The sequence below is a fragment of the Camellia sinensis genome, chromosome 5 (genome assembly GCF_055761805.1).
Source record: "Camellia sinensis isolate YWXY chromosome 5, ASM5576180v1, whole genome shotgun sequence".
Classification (NCBI taxonomy): domain Eukaryota; kingdom Viridiplantae; phylum Streptophyta; class Magnoliopsida; order Ericales; family Theaceae; genus Camellia; species Camellia sinensis.
The window spans coordinates 219409445-219434429 of NC_138965.1; the positions used below are offsets into that span (position 1 = coordinate 219409445).

General features: G+C 44.2%; 1 pseudogene across 1 annotated transcript; it reads left to right on the forward strand.

The window, feature by feature from the left end:
- On the forward strand, window positions 1-24985 carry LOC114275120 (protein TIFY 9-like; annotated as a pseudogene). The gene is made up of 7 exons (XR_003633610.2): window positions 1-349; window positions 464-680; window positions 806-902; window positions 1019-1137; window positions 1311-1437; window positions 1512-1596; window positions 24860-24985. The product of XR_003633610.2 is annotated as a protein TIFY 9-like (transcript).

Sequence of the window (24985 nt, forward strand, 5' to 3'; positions counted from 1 at the left end):
TATACATATGGGGGGAATTTTGAAATCCCTTTTGAAATTCTGGTTTTTTTTTTTTTTTTGAAAATCCACACCAAAACGACGTCGTTTTGATGAGGATTAAACACAGTCGTCCGATCATCCACTTTAGGAGATCACTCTAGAGGATCCTTATACTTTATATTCAGCTCCATTCAAAGACTTGAAAGTCCCAAAGCATAACAACACCATACACAACAGAACAGAGTTCAAACACCCCCCAAAAAATCGAAAAAACTTGCAATGTCGAGATCGGCCGTAGAGCTCGATTTCTCCCGGATGGAGAAAGAGAACTCCTCCAAGAAGTTCATTGATTGCCGAAGAAGCTTTCGAGGTTTTTTTTTATTTTATTTTAATTGTTTGTTGTTTGGTCTTGAATTTTACATGCGTCGTCCTGTGTATATGTAATGTATCTCATGATTATAGGTATATTCATTCATTTATGCAGATATTCAAAGTGTGATTTCGAAGCTGAATCCCCAGCTCCTGAAGACCGTGATTGCATCTGGCTCTGTCGATCACACCTACAATAATGTTGCCAAATCCTCCGAAAATTGAAACTTGTTCTTGTCCTCCAAGTCTTCGTTTTCGGTTCCCTCCACTCCCCAAAATGAAGACACTCTGGTCTTCTCTCCTGCTTTGCCTCTCTATTCTCCTGCCTTCGGGTACTCCCAACATTTTCAATTACTGCTTCTTCTTGCCTCTCTCTCTCTCTCTCTATATATATATATATATATATGTATATATCTGTGTATGATGATGACATTCATAATATGATCTGGTTTTGTAGGAGCAATGCCTCTGGTTGTGAACCAACTCCTGAAACGACCCCTCTGACGATTTTCTACAACGGTTCCGTTACCGTTTTCGATGTTCCGAGGCACAAGGTTCGTCAATATTCATTCCTTCCTTCCTATACATTAATTCTTTACTCTCTGTTTTCTTCTTTTATTAATTTTGAAGTCGTTTAATTGATTGAAGCGGATAATGATGATTCATTCAGGCAGAGAATATCTTCAAACTTGCTGAGAAACAAGTCTCAAACTGTTGAATCAGCAGCAGACCCCAAACTTGCACTCTCTTCAACCGATAAGACTCAGATACTGGATACCATTAACAGAGGTCAGTTTAATGTCGAATTTAGCCTCTCTTCTTCGTCTTCTTCTTTTTCTTCTTCTTCTTCTTTGTTTTCTTTCTTTTTTTGTGTTAATTTTTCTTCAATATGTAGATATGAATATTAGAAAGTGGCAAATCATGCTTTATAAGTATTAATTTTTTATTTTTTGGGGGTGCAGATCTACCAATCGCCCGTAGAAAGTCGCTGCAGAGGTTTATGGAGAAGCACAAAGAGAGGTATGGCTCCAATCTATCCTTTTGGTTCTTGAAGTTCATAATCTATCTTTTTATTTTCATTATTCCCCCGTTTGTTTTGGGTGTAATAGATGGGAAGAGATTAGCATAGAGATGGGGTTATTTAATGTTGTGTTTGTTTGTAGAGTTAGAAAAGATATTAAGATGGAGGAGGGGATTAAAATGGAGGTTGAAAGGGGGATTGGGATGGAGGAGGTGGATGTGGATGTGGTATTAAAAAAATAGTAAGGGGATTAGAAACTTTTTTATTATTTTTTTATTTTTTACATATTGGGAATTTTTTTGAAAACATTAATGTTTAATTTTTTATATTTTTTATTTGTTTTATTATTTTATATAAAAATAATTTAATAATTCTTATACTAACAACTATTATCAAATCAAACATAATTTTACTTAGTCCTATCACTATCAATCCCCCCCACTAACAATCCCCTTACTATTAATCCCTTCCATTCTACCTCTGAAAACAAACGGGATCTCAGGTTACTAGTTATTATTAGGGAAAAATACAATCAAATGCACTGTCAAAAAAAATAAAAAATTACAAAATTATTAAAAAATTTATGATTTTGATTATTAATATTAATAATTTTTTTTCACTAATCTATAATTATTTAACTTGATATGTAATTTTTCACTAATTATTAGGATCTGACTCCTTTTAAATAAGTCATGCTTTGCACTGTTAGTGTCTGTTAGATAATTTATAAAAAGGCGAGACTATTCAAATTTTTGGCATGACGGCTGTAACAGGAGAACAGGGCTAATGAAGGCACACCACATGCTAGATTAGTGGAATGACGTGTTGAGTAACTGACAAGACTTATTGAAACCGAACAAGTTTTCTAGCTCGACAGAGTCAGATGTTCTTAACTCGGCTGGAGGAAAATAATCCCAATTATGCTACGCAGATGGAATTAAGGGGCAATTGAGAGGGTAATTTGTGAACAAATTGGGCTGAGCTATGACGAGTCTTCTTTGGAAGTTAGGTCGTGCAATGGGCTAAGGAGATATTTTGTATTTCGGCTTTGGACCGAGGTAAGTACCAGAACAGTTGGATGTGTTGTTGGAATTGGGACCTATCTGAGGATAAACCTTGGTTTGACCGAGATGATAACAAGGCGATGGGCCGAATTGGGTGTAGCTCGACAGGAAGCCAATTGGTAGCAAGGTCATCACGGCTTGCCCATGTTGAGCACGGAGCCGAAGTAACTTTGGTAACCGCAGTGTCAGCCGAGGTAAAAGGTTCAGCTATCTCACTTGGCTTGCAATGATGAGGGTGTTTTAAGGATAAGCATTATCCTTGGGCTTGAGACTCCTAGGAGGACTCTGCTAAGGAGAGTAGAGTCCTACTAGAATTGTGCAAGCCTTCTCAATTGGTTGGTAGTGAGTAGAGTGTTATCAAGATAGACATTCTTCATTGGGAGTGTGATTCCCAAGAAGACTCTTATAAGGAGAGTTGGAATCCTATTAGGATTGTACCAAGCAGAATCTATAAAAACTCATGACAGGACCTATGTACATGTATTTCAATTCTTACTCTAGAATACACAAAGCTTATTGTCTATTGTCTATTATCTAGTTGCTGACTTAGGCATTGGAGGAGTTTCCGGCACACACTCGCCGGTTAGCTCACATATGTGTTTTCAAGTGGCAAAGCGAAGATGTTTGAAGGAGTGCAAACTTGATCAATAGAATTATACGAGAAGATTATTTTGTGCTCGTACAATTGGCGCCGTCTGTGGGAAGGAGGATTGGAATGAAGGAAAAAATGCGAGACTATTCAAATTTTTAGCATAACGGCTGTAACAAGAGAACGGGGCTAATGAGGTCTGTAGACACCCCATTTTTGACCGTCCTCAAGACTTGGACGTCACCACTTAAACACTCGGTGATCATCCATGTTTGTGTTCGTTTGGAGTTCCCGAAGGTCTCGGCTCGCGCGCCTTGCCTCAAGATCTCCGAACTCAACCGTTTAGTGTCTGGTTTCACACCAAACACTTGTGTTTTGCCTTGGAGGGGCAGAGAATGCCTTGTAAGGCATCCCCACACATCACCGGCAGTGGCTAGAGGTCACCGGCTGGTTTTTGCTGCCATCAGCACTATTTGTTGCCGGTCGGCACTTTTTGTTGCAGGTCGGCACTATTGATTGCCGGTCGGCACTCTTTTTTGCCAAGATGGCCTTTTTGGCCGGCCGACTACTGTGCATCTGCTTTTGCAGATATTTTAAGACAGCTGTCTTGCTTTTGGCTCCCCTCCATACACGTGTATGGAGGGATCTCCCTCTTTAGAAGCTTGTCTTGTAAGCTTTACAAGACAAAAAGCCTCTATAAAGAGAAGCCTTGTCTCTTGGCTTTAAGGGTAGAGACTTTAGACATTTAGGGAGAGAAAAAAGACAGAGGAGAGCTCTGGTTTTAGGGTTAGGGTTTGATACATATCCTATCTCTCTTTCCCTCTCTTTAGTGGTCTAGGTGTTTTAGTCCATACTATTGCACACAAACACCTAGTGTTTCACCATCCTTTGGCTCTTGAGGTTCTAAGGGGCTGATTTTGGTGTTTTGGTGTTGGATTCAAGCCAAGGAGGGCCATTGGAGCATCATTTGTGAAGGGGTCTTCAAGGGTAAGAAACTAACACCTTTATTCCCCATTTTTGCATTGTATTTTGACCTATCTTAAATTCATTTTTGAGCTTAGTGTATAACATAAAAAAGTTCTGTTTTTTAGCCCTCTTGATTGTTTATTAAGAGTGTTTTGTGGTTTGAGGGTGTTTGGCCCCTCTTAAGCATTGTAAGGCCTCATTTTGTGCTATTTTGTGCAAGTTTCGAGACTTTGGTGTTTGGGCCTCTTCACCACTGAAATCTTGATGGATTTCAGTGGTGGAGATGGTGCCTTGAAGTCTCCAAAAGGGGAGGGCCACCCCCTCTCCTTGTTATCCTTGAAAAGGACCATTTTTGGCCTCTTGAGGGAGCACTTAGCTAAGCTTCATGTTGACCATGCCTTGGCTGTTTTTTGTGCTTAATATGTCATATTATACCTCTGTTTTTTGTTGGTTTTGGTACACAATGCATGCTTAGCATATCTACCATGTAATGCCATGTTATTGCCTCAATGTGCCTTAGGTTGTTAGCCCTTGTTAGAGCATGTTTTAGGCTTAGTATTGTGAAGCTTTTGTGCATATTTTTCCATGTTTTAGGTTTGTCCATAGTTGTTTGGGTCGAATTTGGCATGCTTAGTATAGCTCCTTTGCATTCCGGCTTGTTGGCCTTAAGTGTATGAGTGTATAGCATAACATTTTTGCATTGATTTGGTGATTTGGAATCATCCACCATGTCATTTCAGACCTTATAGTATGCTTGTATGCTTGCTTTAATTACCTCTTTGATGCTTTGAAGGTTTGTGTAACATGTTCCATGTTTTGGCACTTGTGCATGCCTTTGAATTTGAGCCATTTAGATGCCATCTAAGTGGTCTTTTGGGCTTTATTTTATGTGCTAAAATTCTGTTTTTAGTTATTTAGTTCATGCCATGTTTGGTCTTGCTAAGTGTAGTTCAATACTCCATTGGTTTACTTTGAGTACTTGGACCATTTGCATGCTAATGTTTAGCTTATCTTGTTGCTTGGTTTGACATCATCCTAACATGATTTATAATGCTTACCTTGCATGCTATTTGTCCATGATTGCCTCATTCAAATGTGCTTAGAAATAGCCCTTTGATGCTTAAGCATTTGGGCCTTAACATGTGCATGCGTGTATGTGTATTTTTGGTCCCTTATTTTGGTCACTTTGGCCGCTGTTTTGGGCCTCTTTAGAGTTGCCTAAATCGTGCATAAGTCCATCTTTTCATCCATTTGCATCGCCTCATGTTTGCTCGTATGCTTGCATAAGTGCCTTGCCATGCCATGTTGCACCCTTAGCTTGCATGCCTAGGTTGCATTACATCTTGCATGCATGCCTTGTTCCTTGACTTGATGATAGGAATTGGGCCTTGATTTGTTTGTTTGGTTTGCATTTCATTGACATGAAAGTTGCACACTTGGTCACTTGGGCCATCATGCATGGAAATACGTGATTGGTGGTCCGAGAACCAAGAAGTATGTCCCTTTGAGTCATTACCATGATAAGAGACATGATTGGTGCATATATGCCTTGAAATTGTATTGCCATGCAAGTTCTGTCCTCTGCTGCTGTGAGTTGCAGGTTCTGCAGGCACTCTCTGCCGACCGGCAGTGTATATTGCCGACCGGCAATTATTCTTCTGCCGATAGCTTCATCCTGTGCCGGTGACTACATACCACTGCCGGTGGTAATTTTATTCAACCGGTGGTGATTCCCAGTATCCAGAGAGGCATCCTAGGGACTTTGGCTGTTTTCAGAGAGGCGGAGCAGGGAAAACAGAGGCAGATTATGCATGGCGGTGCACTTCCGAGCAAGACCCGAACACGCGTCGCATCTGGCCCTCTTCCCGAGGCGGTTTACTGCTTTTCCTAGTTTAATTAGTTTATTAATTAATTAGGCAATTTGTAATATTTAAATTAGCTTGCATAGCTAATTAATTTGTAATATTTATTCGGTCCCTCCGAGCGAGGGCAAATCTATAATAAGTGTGGGTGAGTGTGTGTATGTCTCTCAATCCCCACTTCTTTCTTCCTTTTTATTTACCTGCTTATGATGGTAGATTAGGGCATGTTTAATTTAGCATACCTTATGCTATGCATGCGTGCATCCATACATTTGTCTTGCATGCACCGGGCTCGGTACATCATGCTAACTGCATTTGTACTTCAATTCAAAAATTGAATACGTGCATCAATCGATCGCATTTCACATGCCATGTTTAGGGTTAGCCGAGCCTGTCTAGATTGCATTTTCGTATGCGATGCATTAGCCATTCTTAACATGAACTAGGACATGCATGTTTGCTAACTAGTTTATTGTTTTGGCACGGAGTACAATGTAAGTATTTTAGCTTTAGCATCCCGCATGCGTGTGAGTGTTGCCATGACAGTATGCTTGCCATGCGGCTAAATGCTTATGTGATAAATTGTTTGAATGCCTGTGGGTGAAGGTTGGATTGCTTGAGTTGGAAAAACTCGTTGAAATCCGTATTTTAGCCTACTTGCGAGTAGCAAATTCCAAAGTACTTTTTTTAAGACAAACGGATATGCAATGTTTGTTTCCAAATTAGGCATTCTAGTCTATACTTGTTTGCTGCGCGCATAACATAGTAATTCTAGGCTAATAAATGGAATAAGAACACATAACGTTTTCAAAATCGGATATCATGGTTAGTAGAGGCCGGTCTTTGAACCGGGCGAAAGGGGGTGCTCATAGCTGATCTTCCCCGATCGTACCCAAGCTCTCGAGCCGAGACAACTCCGGTGATGAAGGACATGTGGCCTTCGACACCAAGTCAGGGTTTCCTAAATTTCCCCATTAAAAAATATTTAGGTGGCGACTCTGCATCTGGCAAAGCAGTCCATGTTTGGCACTTCTTTTCAAAAATCTGTTTCTCAAAACGATTTGCCAGATTTGGACTCTTTGGTTCAAGATTAAGAACCGCGACACAAAATCGAGTCCGAACTGTGGCGAGGGCCCCACGCGGGCGCGTCTACAGTTTCTGGCGACTCTGCTGGGGAGTTTAGAGAGCTTGACTCGAACTCGTGATATCCCATTTTGATTTCAGTTATGTGTCTCTTTGCATTGCATGTACATTGGTGCGCCTAGGAACACAGTGTTTGCCATCTGCCATTCCTGAACAGTTTGCCGGAGGCTTGCCTTGTCAAGGCATGACCATAAGGCTGACCGGTTATGGGCTCTGACAGCATGGGAACACAAACCCCGGTTTTTACCTGGGCACCCTTTTCGACCATTCGACCTAGTGCATATTCGGATCCATAGTGACCATTCCAAATTAAGACAGGTTGCTTACCCGATGTTAGGTTGTTTGAAAACCGCTGCATGCATAGTGAAACCCTAGCTCCTGACAAAATAGGACAGGGAAACCCTACCCCAACATAGGGGTGTTTTGGCTCTCTTTACTTGCTATGTGCTTTTAGAGTATATCTCCACAGGGAAAGTACATATCAGTTTGCAAGTTTGAGTATCGGGCCCGAGGGCACCAGTATCAGTGTCAGTTATGAGAATCAGTTATCTACGGGTATCCGGTTCAGTTTTTGGGGACAGTGACTTCTGGGAACAGTGATCAGCAGTAGAGTACAGTTGTTCAGCTACACCAGTGTTTGATCTGTTTGGGCTGAAATGTTGTTTGTTTCTCCTTTCAGTTCAGAGTGTCCAGAGAATTGATACAAAATAGCTAGTGCTCTCCCTCGCCGAGGCAGGGCTTATGATGACGCAGAATTCAGAAGAGATCGTAGATATGACGGCTGCATTGGAGCAGGGGATCACCCTGCAAAGTGAGGCCAACACTGATGTGTCACATCCACCCAAGTCGCCTGTTATGCACCCGGTTTGGGCCCCCAGCTATACTAGGCTCGCGAGCCTACTACATTTGAACTAATGGGGATGATAGGTGATCTCCAGAGGTCTGTGGCGGATCTCGCCTACGGAATGTCAGCTTCACCTCCAGCCGCACCATATGCCGGGAGTTTTATACCCCAGGAGCCCCCGCTGTTGGGGCGAATTGTGATCGAACTTAGCCAACCGGAGATGGCCTCCAACTATGGTAATGACATATCAACGTCAACTCAAACCCTCGATCAGGCTGGGGCCAGAGGAAAAGACAAAATGAAGGTAGACGCCGATCCCATCGAACAACTGCTGTGGGCAGTCGAGGCTTTGAAAGCCAGGGGGATGAATAAGCAACAGATATCCGCAGCTGTGGCAAAAACTGTGGAGGATGCTCTCCCCACTCCGCCTGAGGGTAGTTCGAGTCAATCAGAAAATCGGGATAGGCCCCGTCATGCCAAGACAGTTCCTCCTATTCCCGCCCCTGCACCCGGGAAAGATCAGAAAGCCAAGGTGGCGCCTGCCGACCCTTTCGCTTGTGCGGCTAGTAAGAGCGCTCAGACTCCGAAGTACCTGCCCCGGGGGCGCAGGACCTTTCATGCTCTCTACATGCCTCTATCCAAGGCACTTCAGATCCTTGCCGAGAGGGGGCACCTTAAACCCTTGGAGCCTCGGCCTCTCCCAAAGAATCTCCCCGCAACGCATGATGCTGCTCAGCACTACGCGTACCACCAACAGACAGGCCACGCAACCGACAATTGTTTCCGCCTCCGTCATGAGGTGCAAGATTTGATTGACAACGAGGTTATCCTCCCGCCCACCTCAGCCAAGTCCGTTACCACTCAGCTATTGGATTTTGAGGACACAGATACTGCAAGCATGTAATCAGAAAGTGAACCACCTGCGGGCGGCGTCCGGTGTATTTTGAATGTGGCGTCTGGCACGCATTTTTGAGTGGCTGTGAACGCTAACTTTGTAAATCCTGGCTTGGGTATCGAGTCAGTCTTTTGTTTTGAGTCTGTCTCTTTGTCTTGAGTCAATCTTTTTGCTTAAGGGTCTATCTTGTTGTAGCGAGTCAGTCCCCTTTGTATAGAATACCAGGTGATTCTGGGATTGTTGCCTCGAACACCGTTTTGTCTTGTAATTACCTGTTTTTGTTTTTGAGTCTGTTTCTGCCGAGGGGCCAGTTGCACCAACAAATCTGAATGAAACAGCTGTTGCTATCTCAACTTCATGCTTACTTTCAGTATAAGTGCCAGAGGATTTGAATAGGCTGACAGTACATCTCGCCTGCTCTCCTGCGCGCCAAGCTCATTGCATTAACCTAAGTTTTTCAAAAACCTCTTTCGAGCACTGCGGTGATGAAAACGAAGAGGAAGGAATTCCTCGGGTTTTGCAAAATTTTGATCATTTTGAGAGAAAAGAGAGGCATGCTAAGCCCTTAATGAATGAAACCATGCTTGTCGGCGTGAATACTGAGAAGGATCCTAGCTTGATCCAGATTGGTTCCACACTATCTTCGGCGCGGGCGATTTGTCGCTTTCTTAAAAACTTTCAAAAACAAATGTTTTACGCGGCCCTGTGAAGACCTGTGTGGAATCGCTCTTGAGATTGTGCAGCCTAGGATCGCTCTCAGCCTCAAGATTCAACCCATTCGTTTTCAAACTTTGAACCCGTTCAGAACGTTCAGAAAGTTCAACGGTCAAACGTCATGCAAGGTCTGTATGGCCAGATCAGGGGCAGCCCACGAGCAAGAGGCACCAAAGCCGAATCTGCATCAAAGGAGTAGATCTCACCAGAAGGAGCTCGTGGAGCAGCCATGATAGATTCTCCTACAAATCGGTGCAACAGCCATTCTCCTAGACACAGAGAGGCTTCAACTTCAAAAAAAAAAAAAATCATTTGGCATGGACTTGTTACACTTTTACCCTTTGAGAGGCTCGCTGGGCCGAGAACCCGGAAGGGCGACCCAGGCAAAAGTTAGAGCAAGAGAAAAATACAAAAAAAAAGAAAAGTAAAAAAATGCAAAAGAAAAGAAAAGAAAAGAAAGAATGTGAAAAAGAAAGAAAAAGAAATGAACAACGGAAAATAAAAGAAGCTCGCAAGGTCGAAAACCCGCATCGGGCGCCTTGGCAAAAGTTAGAGCCTGAAAAGTGAAGGTTAAAATACCCGAGTGTACCTTAACCGAAACTACGTAAGGCTGGATTCCCATGTTTGGGATACGTAGGCAACTTCATCATGAAGTCCAGCCCCCAACGCTTTCATAGCGTCTCAGTCCATACAATGGTTCCAATTTCATCCCAAAGTCTAGTCGCCAACGCTTCCAAGGCGACTGTGTCCATATATTTGTTGTGACCATCTTCGTCATCTCTGTGTCCGAGAGTTCAACCACCACCAATGAAGACTGTTTGTGGACTGCTGCGGCATCATCCAAACAAGGGGCAACTTTCCGTTGCCACCAGTCGTCGCAAGACGCCATTCAAACCAGGGGCAACTTTCCGTTGCCATCCACCCCCTTCAAACCAGGGGCAATTTTCCATTGCCTCCGATCCGAGGTTGCGCATCTCAAAGAGTAAGTTCCATGCCCGTTGAGCATTGACTGTTTGAAAAATAGTTTTTGAAAATTTTTACTGAGGTTGACTATTTTCTCGAAAACTATTTCATTTTCCAAAACTGGACCATTGTCTTGAACCCAAAAAGGAAAATTTTCAGTGCTTACAGCCTGACTTGCATGCTTTTCAAATCAAAAATCGAACAAGTACATTAATCCAACTCTCATTTTGATCAAACTTGTTTTAGTAGAAAACCAAAACAAAAAAGAATGGTTAAAATGATGAACTAGGGGCACAGTTGAGTCAGGCATTTTGTCTTTCCCCCGTCATTGACGTACTTGCCAGAATAGCATTCTACCCGCCAGAAGAAATAGCTGTGAGCTAACGGCATTGGGCATGAACCCGCAACTTCCTATTCATTCATTAAACACCCCGGGAAGGGATAAAAATGAGAGAATGAAGAATAGAGAGGTGTGAGTTGAGAGAAAAGTGAGGAAAAGGGTTTTGAGAGAAAATCCGAGCTTGAGAGTCAAGTGATGTGAGAATCACAAATCAGAAGGGGGTGGGAAACAATACCCAGAGAAACTGGCTCCTCATGATCAGAGATCCCCCGTCTTCATTGACGCGTTTGTATGTCGTGTCTTTTGTTTTGTTTATCTCAACCTTTGTTTTAGGCCTTTTCCGAGCGTGTCTCGTTGTGTTTAGGTCGTGTACCTTTTTGTTCGAGTCCTCCCTGCTGTGTTTAGTTGTAGGCTCGATACCCCAGTTTGAAAAACCCTCATTTAATTTCAGAATTGTTTATACCCAGAATGCTGTGCCATTCTCTACATTGGAGCATGCTTCAACTCCAACCGGTTCCGTCATTGAGCTCCGTCTTGTCAGATTGGGCTATTTTGTTTAAAGTTTGCTGTGTGCAGAATGAACCGAATGCTGTGTTATAGGCTGTATGCAGATTAATCCCCAACAGAGTAAGGGTTGTGTGTCCAGAATCAGGCAGTGGGCTGCTTGGGTTATTTTGCTGTTGGCTGTTTAGTTATCTGATTATTATAGTGCAAGTGTTCAATTTTCAGACAACCAATCAACTTCATTTACATTGAGGTGTAACATGATGGAATGCGATGCAATACATGAGATATGTAAATGTAACACTTTTTAAGCAAAAATCTGTTCATTTCATAATCTTTTTCAAGTACAAAGTTTTAAGGAAAACAAAATCTGCCTGCGGCAGTACAAAGTATCCTGACTATCAAAAAAGAAAAGTACAAGAAAGAAAGAAAAACAACAAAAATCAATGACAAGCGACTCCAAGGGCCATCAGTCTGTCCTAGTCCTCTTCCTGGACGAGGGTCCAGGAGCATCATCAGCATCGTCGTCAGAGCCCGAGCTAGAACCGCCTCCGGTCTCCTCCTCCAATAACTCGGACTCCGCCTCTGCCTCCGCCTCTGACTCCTCGTCATCATCATCATCCGGGACTGGATCTCGTGAGCTACTCCCGACATAAGTGCGCCCCGCCTTGGAGCGGGGGAATACTCTGCCCTCCTCATCTCTCCCTTGGGCAGGGACGGAAGGTCCAGCTGGAGCACCTCCTGCCATAGGAATCTGAAAAGGAGGCTGAAAAAATACATAAAAAGGGAAATGCATCAGTATACTGCGGACAGTTTAACGGTGCAGAATGCAGTGTATGAGTACAGTGTGTGTATGCTGTGGACAGTTTGACAGTGCAGAATGCAGTGTATAAGTACAGTGCGTGTATACTGTGGACAGTTTGACAGTGCAGAATGCAGTGTATGAGTACAGTGTGTGTATACTGTGGACAGTTTAACGGTGCAGAATGCAGTGTATGAGTACAGTGTGTGTATGCCGTGGGCAGTTTAACAGTGCAGAATGCAGTGCAGAGTATAGTGTATGAATACCGTGAGCAGTTTACCAGTACGGAGTACAGTGCAGAATGCAATAAGTACAGTGGGTCAGATGCTGTGAGATCAGTGTGTCAGGTGTGATGTCATGCATCAGATTATGCGAAGTAGTATATGAATGGTTTGAGGCCAGTGTCAGAAGAACATACCGGAATGCTGTAGAGGGCCAGGAGGTCAAAAGTCCGCTGAAGCATCCCCATCATGGAGGCATTCATCTCCAATGACTGCCGGGTGTACGCAGAAGAAGCCTGCAAAAGTATCAGATGCATCAATATTCTGTGGAATATCAAATAAATTGAAATGAAATGACTATACAAAAGTGCAGTAATACATACCGGAGGCAAGTCGGGGACGTCGACGAACTCGTGATCAGCCGGCGGAGGGGCGAAGGGGATCTGATAGGTCGCCCCACCCTGTCCCCGGAAAGTCAGTACAGCAGGCAGGGCGGGCCAACCAGCCCCCCGTCCTCCCTGAGCTCCGCCCCTGCCACGGACTCGGGCCCTCCTCGAAGCCCCTGCTCCAGCTCCCGCTCCTGCCCCAGCCGCTGGCGCCACGGGCCTGGCCCCCTCCGCTCGACGGCCGCCGCTCAGAGGTCGCATCAGGTACGTCTGCACGTACTCTCGGTAGTCGCCGATGCCTCTGAAGCGGGCCTCCTCCCAGCCAATAGTGTAATCGTCCATCTGCTCGGTGGTGAGCCTCTCGGTCTCCCTCATGTCCACAGGAGGGTGAACCGGGACTATCTGCTCAGGTAACCCTAGGGTCTGGCGTAGGAAACGCTCACCCAGGTACCAAGCCCGACAGACCGGGCCCTCCAACAAGATCCGTACACGTGAGGTCTCATCGGCACCGGCAAACCGATCCCGCGTCACAGCTGGCAACGGAGCCCAAGGCTGCCAGGTGATCTAAAAATGCAACACAGTTTGTTATCTACTGTTTTTGAAATATGCAGTGGAAAGGCAAAGCTTAAATGAACTGTAAGTAAAACGTACCTCGGCGGGGGTAATAGTGTCGAAGTATCGGTAGAAAAAGCCGAATGTCTCTCGTGGCCTCCGGGTGCATCTCCCGTCAAAGCGACGTGAAAAGGGGACGACCAGAGGAGTCTCTGTGACTGGTACGGGAGCGAGCCTAGGAAAGTAGGCGTAAACCCACAACTGCAAGGTAAATACCAGTGCATTTATCAGATAAAGCAGAATACAGAATAAAGCAGAAATGACAAAGCCGTGTGTTGTGCAGTGTATTGTGTATAGTGTACAGTGTGAGCAGTGTACAGTCAGTGTAAAGCAGAATGTATGCGTGTGCCGTGTGTACAGTATACGGCAAGTATGAAGCAGACTACAGTGTGTGCAGTGTACAGAGTACAGAAAAAATATAGAACAGAAATGAAAAGTGGAGAAGAAATGTACCTCCCAAGCCCGCCAATAGCCTCCGAGCAACTGGCCGCTGTCGCGGGAAGCTGAGCTCATGTATCCATAGAGGGTGGCCAGAGCGGCGCCACCCCAATCATAATGCAGGATGTCTCGGACGTCCACCAGTGCGCTGAGAAGGCAGAGAGGCACGGTGTTCGCCCGGTCAGCGAAGATGGTCGTCCCGAATAAGAACATGAGGAAGCCGCGAGCGTACCTCTCCACGGCCTCCGGGGTCATCGGATCTGCATCAACGAGAGTGGGCTGGACCCTAAACTGCACCTCAAACCAGGAATACCGGACAAAGCCTGGACGAGCAAGAGGTGGCGCCTCACCCAGCAGATGGACCTGAGCGGCAGTCCACTCATCCATGTCGATATCAAAGGGGATCGGATCACCCCCTACCCCGATGCCTGTGAGCATTGAGAAATCATAAGGGGTCATCGTCATGTCCCCTGCTGAGGAGAAGTGAAATGAATCGGTGGTGTCCCACCACCTCTCCGCCAGAGCGGCGAGGAGAGGTCTGCATGTGGTAAGCCTGGAGAGTCCTCGGCAAAAGGCGCCGAAGCCCGCCTGGTCCACTATGCGACGGACCGCGTCAGGGAGCTCGTCGTACCACTCCCGAGCGCCAGTATTCCCATACCCGCGGATGGTATGGGAATCCTCCTGTAAACAGAAAATAACAATGGCAAGACAACATTCAAAATGCAGTTCTAAGAAGTATACAAGTATAGCATGCGTGCAAGTTTAACAGATTTTGACAAATACCGGGTGCCGGTGTGCTTACAGTGAACTACAGCGTGTGATGCGTCAGCGTGTCCGGATGGTTCAATACAGTATAGCATGTGTGCGTAGTTTGACAGATTCAAGCAGATATCGGGTACCAGTGTATATACAGTGTGTTCGGGTGATTCAGGGCCAGTGCAGTGTGTGTGCATGTGTCAGTTTCAAGCAGATATCAGTTGTGTGTATGTTTACAGTCAACTACGGTATACGGCATATCAACTAAAGCAGTTAAAGAGCATAAATAAGCTACGACAGTTTTTGTGCCCTACATTGCAGAAAGTAAAGTAGAGGAAAGAGAGTTACCTTGGAAGTGCCGAAGGACAGGTGGGAGGTAGGCTCGCGCAGCAATAGCTCGGGTGGCACGTGCCTCTCGAAGCTCCGAAATTGGCAGAGTCCGTCGGGGGGCAGAACATGGATCGCCAGCTAGTAGGTCGCCGGGTCGAACGGGCGCTCACTCAAAGGTAGAAGCTCGACCCCGGGATCCATCTCATGATCCGGGGGAGTCCCGCCGCGTGGAATGTCGTCCGCCATGTCAGGAATGATGAGAAAATAGCCGGAGGAAGGAAAACCGGGCTAGAATACGAAGAGTCAACCGAAAGGTCAACTCCCGAGAAGGTCGAAAATGGCCGGGAAGGCCGGAATGTGAAAAGGCACGGAAATTAAGAGGAAAGCGAGGGGAACAAACCCCGAAAAGGTGGGAACGCCAAACGAGGCACCGAAACAAAGTTTTGTTCGGATGAAAATGTCCAAAACGCGAAGGAAATCGCGAATCCGACGACGAAACGGGCGTAGAACGCGAAGAAACGGGCGAAAAAGGAAGGGAAAACGCTCTAGAGAGAGAGAGTAAGAGTTTTCGGCGCAAGGGAAAGTGAGAAAATAGGGTTTGAAACCCTATTTTAAAACACCCGAAGTGAAATGTCGAATCTGCCCCGACTCAGCAACTTTTTGCCGGTCGGCAATGTGTTGTGCCGGCCGGCAGTATATTGTGCCGATGGAGTTATTCTGCAGCCGATGGACAGCCGGTGGATTCCCCTTCCAGCCGGTGGTGTTCCCACAGCCTTGTTTAGGCCATATGAGTAGTTTCTGGTCTTCATAGCTTAAGAAAGTGCAAGAAAGTGCATCTCCGACGCTCAACCGGCCTCCGTTTTGACCTCGGGTCGTGTCTTCTGTGCGTGGCACTCAAATTCGTGCAAGGTGTATCCTTTTTGTATCCTTTTATCTTTTACGAAATTCAAAAGTTACCCTATGTGCATCGCACCTCCATCGCACTGTTTTGTGCATTGCATTTCAATCACGCTGTTTAGCGCATCGCACTGTTTTGTGCATCGCATTTCAAAATCAATCGCGCTGTTTAGCGCATCGCACTGTTTTGTGCATTGTATTTCAATCGCGCTGTTTAGCGCATTGCACTGTTTTGTGCATTGCATTCAATCGCGCTGTTTAGCGCATCGCACTGTTTTGTGCATTTCAAAATTACTCGCGCTATTTTGCGCACCGCATCGCACTGTTTTGTGCACCTTACTTGCATTTTGCATGCATACTTTCGCGCTATCTTGCGCACCTCACTTGTACTTGTTAGTACATTGCATTGTTTTGAATATAAACCGGCTTCGCGTAGCGTATAAGTCCAATTTTCAAAATTTTGCATTCCGTGTGGCATGCGTGTCACACTCGTATCATTTTGCATCTAATGAGGCATGTGTGTCTCATTTGTTTCATTTTGCATTCTGTGTGGCATGCGTGTCACACTTGTATCATTTTGCATCTTATGAGGCACGCGTGTCTCATTTGTATCATCTTGCATCATGCCTCATTTGCATTGGCACATGTGCCCCATCTTCTTCATCGGCATGCGTGTCTCATTTTCATTGGCATGCGTGTCACATTTTCGTTGGCTTGTGTGTCGACGTTAGCATTAGCATGCGTGCCTCATTCTTGCATTATCATGCATGTTGCTACGTGGTCTGGCGAGACCTTAAACACACACGGTCTAGGAGACCTTAAATCCTTTGGAGGTGCGAAACCTTCGGTGCATTGTCATGCATACATTTTGCATCCCGGTCTAGGAGACCTTAAATCCTTGGAAGGTGCGAAACCTTCGGCGCATTGGTGTGCATAGTTCACTTGCATTGCCATGCATGTCTCAAGCCGCACGTGTTGCGCATTTCAAATTCACCTGCATTGTCATGCATACATTTTGCATCCTGGTCTAGGAGACCCTAAATCCTCTGAAGCTGCAATTCCTTTGGTGTTTGTCGTGCCCGAACGACTTTCGGTGGTCTGGTAAAGCCACCTGCCTATGTTTGCGATGAGTTCCTAGAAGACCAACTGGGACGATGGAAACTAGAGTTCGAACGGCTAATGCCTAGAACGTAAAGGTTCGGGAGTTCCGAGACTAAAGTCTGGTTTAAATACCCAGAGGTGTACCCTCGGCTTGAAATCTGTATGGAAACCCCATAGATTGAGGCGGCATGTTTACGCCTCAGTTCTGGATACTGAACCAACCTAGTATATCGCCCTGTTGGTAAGATAGGGAAAGTTGCAGTCATAGTCATTGCATCATAGTGCATTGTCATGCATTTCCATTGTAGCTTGCATGCATCCATTGTATTTTCCCCAGTAGATCGCATCATACTGCATTGCCATTGCATTTTGTACATATCTATTGCATTGTAGTTTGCATGCATTCATTGCATCACCTTCCATCTATGGCTCGCGCCTTTCCATGATTGAGCTTGGTCTGGTATGTGCCCTTACTTTTCACGTTAAAGCACAGTTCTGCATGTGTACGCACCTATTCCACGCTGGTATGTTGGTTTGAGGGTTGCGGCACCTTTTTTGTGTTAGACATGGCTCGTATGCGTACATGCCCTTCCTAGGTAAGATTTGGTTTGGCCCGCGTGCCATATCTATTGCATCGTAGTTTGCATGCATCGATTACACCACCCTCCATCTATGGCTTGCGCCTTTCCATGTTGAGCTTGGTCTGGTATGTGCCCTTACTTTTCACGTTAAAGCACAGTTCTGCATGTGTACGCGCCTATTCCACGCTGGTATGTTGGTTTGAGGGTTGCGGCACCTTTTCTGTGTTAGACATGGCTCGTATGCGTACATGCCTTACCTAGGCAAGATTTGGTTTGGCCCGCGTGCCATTTCCATTGCATCATAGATCGCATGCATTCATAGCATCACCTTCCATCTATGGCTCGCGCCTTTCCGTGTTGAGCTTGGTCTGGTATGTGCCCATACTTCTCGTGTCGAAGCATAGTTCAGTAGACCGTTCTATGTTAGATGTGGCTTGTATGTGTACATGCCCTTCCTAGGCAAGATTTGGTTTGGCCCGCGTGCCATATCCATTGCCACCTCCCCAGCATTTCCATATATATATATATATTATACATTGTAGTGTAATTTTCGCATCCGGCATTAGGATCATTGTCCTTTCTCCAGCGGGTCGTTTCCCCACTTATGTCAATTCCACCCCAATACTTGTTCTTGTGTCTGTCTACAATGCTCATAGTTCAGTTGACTGTTCTATGGTAGACAGACTTGTTACCTCCATCAATCTATTTGACATAGGTGTGGTTTCGAACCACTCGTGATTGGATCGTGATTCAATTGCTTTGCATATAGTTTGCATTGTTTCAATTACATTGCATCTTCATTTGCATTATTTATACATTGTTTTGTATATACTGCATATCATTTTGCATCCATTTCTGCATTGTTATGCATGTTGCTAACAATATTGTACCTGTTAAGTTTGTTTTCTTTTCAGGCACGATATTGTATGTACGGTTCATTTGAGGCTGGTGCAACCAGACGAGCCGCACAGGTATTGTATCCTCCGAGTGAGACGTATTGAGAATTGCATAATTCTCTTACATCCTTTCTGCATTGTAGTGTAGTTTGGTGTATGCCAGCTTAAAACTGTTGCATGTTTGCTTCATTACAGATTTCTTTGCATGATTATAAGTTATGCTCGGCTCTGTGCATTGTCTTGCATTTTGCCCCTGCCTTCGGGCGCATATCTTGTCTGTTTTGCATGTTTGTCTGAGTCTTCGGCCTTGTCAAAAATGGGTCGTCTCTGGGCTTTGACATTCACTCCCGTCATTGTTATGACTTTTGAGTTCTGTCAAAGAGGGGCAACTGTAGACACCCCATTTTTGACCGTCCTCAAGACTTGGACGTCACCGCTTGAACACTCGGTGATCATCCATGTTTGTGTTCGTTTGGAGTTCCCGAAGGTCTCAGCTCGCGCGCCTTGCCTCAAGATCTCCGAACTCAACCGTTTAGTGTCTGGTTTCACACCAAACACTTGTGTTTTGCCTTGGAGGGGCAGAGAATGCCTTGTGAGGCATCCCCACACATCACCGGCAGTGGCTAGAGGTCACCGGCTGGTTTTTGCTGCCATCGGCACTATTTGTTGCCGGTCGGCACTTTTTGTTGCAGGTCAGCACTATTGATTGCCGGTCGGCACTCTTTTTTGCCAAGATGGCCTTTTTGGCCGGCCGACTACTGTGCATCTGCTTTTGTAGATATTTTAAGACAGCTGTCTCTTGGCTTTAAGGGTAGAGACTTTAGACATTTAGGGAGAGAAAAAAGACAGAGGAGAGCTCTGGTTTTAGGGTTAGGGTTTGATACATATCCTATCTCTCTTTCCCTCTCTTTAGTGGTCTAGGTGTTTTAGTCTATACTATTGCACACAAACACCTAGTGTTTCACCTTCCTTTGGCTCTTGAGGTTCTAAGGGGCTGATTTTGGTGTTTTGGTGTTGGATTCAAGCCAAGGAGGGCCATTGGAGCATCACTTGTGAAGGGGTCTTCAAGGGTAAGAAACTAACACCTTTATTCCCCATTTTTGCATTGTATTTTGACCTATCTTACATTCGTTTTTGAGCTTAGTGTATAACATAAAAAAGTTCTGTTTTTTAGCCCTCTTGATTGTTTATTAAGAGTATTTTGTGGTTTGAGGGTGTTTGGCCCCTCTTAAGCCTTGTAAGGCCTCATTTTGTGCTATTTTGTGCAAGTTTCGAGACTTTGGTGTTTGGGCCTCTTCACCACTGAAATCTTGAGGGATTTCAGTGGTGGAGATGGTGCCTTGAAGTCTCCAAAAGGGGAGGGCCACCCCCTCTCCTTGTTATCCTTGAAAAGGACCATTTTTGGCCTCTTGAGGGAGCACTTAGCTAAGCTTCATGTTGACCATGCCTTGGCTATTTTTTGTGCTTAATATGTCATATTATACCTCTGTTTTTTGTTGGTTTTGGTACACAATGCATGCTTAGCATATCTACCATGTAATGCCATGTTATTGCCTCAATGTGCCTTAGGTTGTTAGCCCTTGTTAGAGCATGTTTTAGGCTTAGTCTTGTGAAGCTTTTGCGCATATTTTGCCATGTTTTAGGTCTATCCATAGTTGTTTGGGTCGAATTTGGCATGCTTAGTATAGCTCCTTTGCATTCCAGCTTGTTGGCCTTAAGTGTATGAGTGTATAGCATGACATTTTTGCATTGATTTGGTGATTTGGAATCATCCACCATGTCATTTCAGACCTTATAGTATGCTTGTATGCTTGCTTTAATTACCTCTTTGATGCTTTGAAGGTTTGTGTAACATGTTCCATGTTTTGGCACTTGTGCATGCCTTTGAATTTGAGCCATTTAGATGCCATCTAAGTGGTCTTTTGGGCTTTATTTTATGTGCTAAAATTTTGTTTTTAGTTATTTAGTTCATGCCATGTTTGGTCTTGCTAAGTGTAGTTCAATACTCCATTGGTTTACTTTGAGTACTTGGACCATTTGCATGCTAATGTTTAGCTTATCTTGTTGCTTGGTTTGACATCATCCTAACATGATTTATAATGCTTACCTTGCATGCTATTTGTCCATGATTGCCTCATTCAAATGTGCTTAGAAATAGCCCTTTGATGCTTAAGCATTTGGGCCTTAACATGTGCATGCGTGTATGTGTATTTTGGTCCCTTATTTTGGTCACTTTGGCCGCTGTTTTGGGCCTCTTTAGAGTTGCCTAAATCGTGCATAAGTCCATCTTTTCATCCATTTGCATCGCCTCATGTTTGCTCGTATGCTTGCATAAGTGCCTTTCCATGCCATGTTGCACCCTTAGCTTGCATGCCTAGGTTGCATTACATCTTGCATGCATGCCTTGTTCCTTGACTTGATGATAGGAATTGGGCCTTGATTTGTTTGTTTGGTTTGCATTTCATTTGACATGAAAGCTGCACACTTGGTCACTTGGGCCATCATGTATGGAAATACGTGATTGGTGGTTCGAGAACCGAGAAGTATGTCCCTTTTTAGTCATTACCATGATAAGAGACATGATTGGTGCATATATGCCTTGAAATTGTATTGCCATGCAAGTTCTGTTCTCTGCTGCTGTGAGTTGCAGGTTCTACAGGCACTCTCTGCCGACCGGCAGTGTATATTGCCGACCGGCAATTATTCTTCTGCCGATAGCTTCATCCTGTGCCGGTAACTACATACCACTGCCGGTGGTAATTTTATTCAGCCGGTGGTGATTCCCAGTATCCAGAGAGGCATCCCTGGGACTTTGGCAATTTTCAGAGAGGCAGAGCAGGGAAAACAGAGGCAGACTATGCATGGCGGTGCACTTCCGAGCAAGACCCGAACACGCGTCGCATCTGGCCCTCTTCCCGAGGCGGTTTACTGCTTTTCCTAGTTTAATTAGTTTATTAATTAATTAGGCAATTTGTAATATTTAAATTAGCTTGCGTAGCTAATTAATTTGTAATATTTATTCGGTCCCTTCGAGCGAGGGCAAATCTGTAATAAGTGTGGGTGAGTGTGTGTATGTCTCCCAATCCCCACTTCTTTCTTCCCTTTTATTTACCTGCTTATGATGGTAGATTAGGGCATGTTTAATTTAGCATACCTTATGCTATGCATGCGTGCATCCATACATTTGTCTTGCATGCACCGGGCTCGGTACATCATGCTAACTGCATTTGTACTTCAATTCAAAAATTGAATACGTGCATCAATCGATCGCATTTCACATGCCATGTTTAGGGTTAGCCGAGCCTGTCTAGATTGCATTTTCGTATGCGATGCATTAGCCATTCTTAACATGAACTAGGACATGCATGTTTGCTAACTAGTTTATTGTTTTGGCACGGAGTACAATGTAAGTATTTTAGCTTTAGCATCCCGCATGCGTGTGAGTGTTGCCATGACAGTATGCTTGCCATGCGGCTAAATGCCTATGTGATAAATTGTTTGAATGCCTGTGGGTGAAGGTTGGATTGCTTGAGTTGGAAAAACTCGTTGAAATCCGTATTTTAGCCTACTTGCGAGTAGCAAATTCCAAAGTACTTTTTTTTAAGACAAACGGATATGCAATGTTTGTTTCCAAATTAGGCATTCTAGTCTATACTTGTTTGCTGCGCGCATAACATAGTAATTCTAGGCTAATAAATGGAATAAGAACACATAACGTTTTCAAAATCGGATATCATGGTTAGTAGAGGCCGGTCTTTGAACCGGGCGAAAGGGGGTGCTCATAGCTGACCTTCCCCGATCGTACCCAAGCTCCCGAGCCAAGACAACTCCGGTGATGACGGACATGTGGCCATCGGCACCGAGTCAGGGTTTCCTAAATTTTCCCATTAAAAAATATTTAGGTGGCGACTCTGTATCTGGCAAAGCAGTCCATGTTTGGCACTTCTTTTCAAAAATCTGTTTCTCAAAACGATTTGCCGGATTTGGACTCTTTGGTTCAAGATTAAGAGCCGCGACACAAAATCGAGTCCGAACTGTGGCGAGGGCCCCACGCGGGCGCGTCTACAAGGGCACACCACATGCTAGATTAGTAGAAGGACGTGCTGAGCAACTGACAAGACTTATTGAAACCGAACAAGTTTTCTAGCTCGGCAGAGTCGAGTGTTCTTAGCTCAGTTGGAGGAAAATAATTTCAATCATGCTACGCAGATGGAATTAAGGGGCAATTAAGAGGGTAATTTGTGAACAAATTGGGCTGAGTTAGGACGAGTCTTCTTTGGAAGTTAGGCCGTGCAATGGGCTAATAAGATATTTTGTATTTCAGCTTTGGGCCGAGGTAGGTACTAGGACGGTTGGATGTGTTGTTGGAATTGGGACCTATCTGGGGACAAACCTTGGTCTGACCGAGATGATAACAGGGCGATGGGCCGAACTGGGTGTAGCTCGGCAGGATGCGAACTGGTGGCAAGGTCATCACGGCTCGCCCATGTTGAGCACGGATCCGAAGTAACTTTGTTAACCGCAGTGTCAGCCGAGATAAAGGGTTCAGCCATCTCACTTGGCTTGCAGTGATGAGGGTGTTTTAAGGATAAGCATTATCCTTGGGCTTGAGACTCATAGGAGGACTCTGCAAAGGAGAGTAAAGTCCTACTAGGATTGTGCAAGTCATCTCACTTGGTTGGTAGTGAGTAGAGTGTTATCAGGATAGACACTCTTCATTGGGAGTGTGATTCCTAGGAGTACTCTTATAAGGAGAGTTGGAATCTTATGAGGATTGTGCCAGGAAAAATCTATAAAAGCTCATGACAGAACCTATGTACATGTATTTCAATTCTTACTCTAGAATACACAGAGTTTATTGTCTATTGTCTAGTTACTGACTTAGGCATCGGAGGAGTTTCCGGCACACACTCGCCTGTTAACTCACATTAGCGGAAGCATCACATAGAGAATGAAAGAGATGGATTACGAAATCAAAAGGATATAATTTTGAAAAAGATTAAAAACATTTAATACATTTAATAACATTTAAATTAAACATTTAAATTAACTTACAATTACAATAGCAGTAGGTTACAGCACAAGGTGTTGGTTTTCACTCAGAGCTCTTGGATTTTTTCAGAATATTGGTTTCTAAGAATTTCCAAGTCTGCCGAATGAGTTCAACTTGATTACAATATATATAAAAATAAAGAAAAGAAAAGCAGCAATTGACTGATGAAAGCAGCTGGCAGCGCATGGGGTAAAGCAGATGTTGTCGGTTGCTTTCGGTTGATTGATTGAATAGTTGAGCAACTTTAAGCAAAAGTTGATTGGGTGAATAGTGACAGTGAACAGTAAAGTGAACAGTAACTTTTACTATTCATCACTTTCGGTGGAACATGTGAATAATGGAATCAATATAAATACAAATTGGCAGCTTTTCTCAAAAGAGTATTGACTGAAGCTAATTTGTATCTATATGGAATCCAATGTTGATTATGCAAACGGATCCTGAGCATCTTGAAACTCGGGTCCTGAACATTGATTAGTTGATTCTTCAGAGGAGTGGGCATGTTCTGATTCTTCTTCTGAACTGTCTGAATCGGTGGATTGGGTTTTAGCTTGATTCAAAAGTTGGTGAGCTAACTAGATCATATCTTCTTTGGATGACTTGGATTTATTCTTGGACTTGACTTTGGGCTAAGCAGGAGGTGAAATGGGCTTTGCTTTTACCTTGGACTTTGATTTGGGCTTTGATTGGGCAGCAACAGCTTTGGACTTTGATTTGAATGATTTGGGCTTGGAACCACTGGATGAGGGGCTTCCAAGGTTGACTGGAGGAAGACTGGGCTGACTTCCTTGAGTAATTGCAGCAGTTGGGTTCTACTGGGCTTTAGCAAGAGCAGGAGTTGGAGCACACTGATCAGGTGGGAATTCTTTTTGAACAATCTCAAGAATTCTGGGCACATTGAACTTTACCCACCATTTGACTGTGTGTTGGCGAATGATGATGTTATCATCAATTCCATATTGCCATTTAAATATCCATGAAATTTTGTATTTGGATATAAAAATTAGTAATAAGGGAAATTGTCATTGATGAGCAGTAAATGGATAAACAGTGGCAAAATAATTAATTATTTCTCGGAGATCATCAGGGAGGATATCGGAAATGGTGCCATAGAGAGTCCACCATCTCAGAAACCAAGTAGGTATTTCAGATTTGAATTTTTGATCAAATGAGATGAACCAGGAATGACTAAACGTTTCATTTTGGTACAAGAAAATCTTGAACCAAGCATCAACGTAATCATGGTAATTATATTGAATGGAATGGCCAGGTAAATCACGAAACTGGTTAGGGTTTCCCCATTCAGCCATGGAAACAATGTTGTGAATATAAATTGAATGATATAGGATCTTGTAAGCATAGGTTCGATCGTGGATTGGTTTGATCAAAATTGAATGGTGATGGAGTAGAATGTCTTTGTAATAGGAGAGGGTTTTCTCTGGATGTGAAAGGGTGAAATGGCATCCAGAGCCAAAATGGAATTTAGCAATTTCATTGATGGTTTGGTTTTTTGGGTGACTGGGTTCTTTGTAGAACAAGTTAGTAACATGTGAATTGGTGTACTCAGATCGGGATGGTTTAATGGGGTTAACTGGGAATGGAGTAACTGAGACTGAATGGCTGGATGCAAAGGGATCGGCAGCCAATGCAGATGAGTAA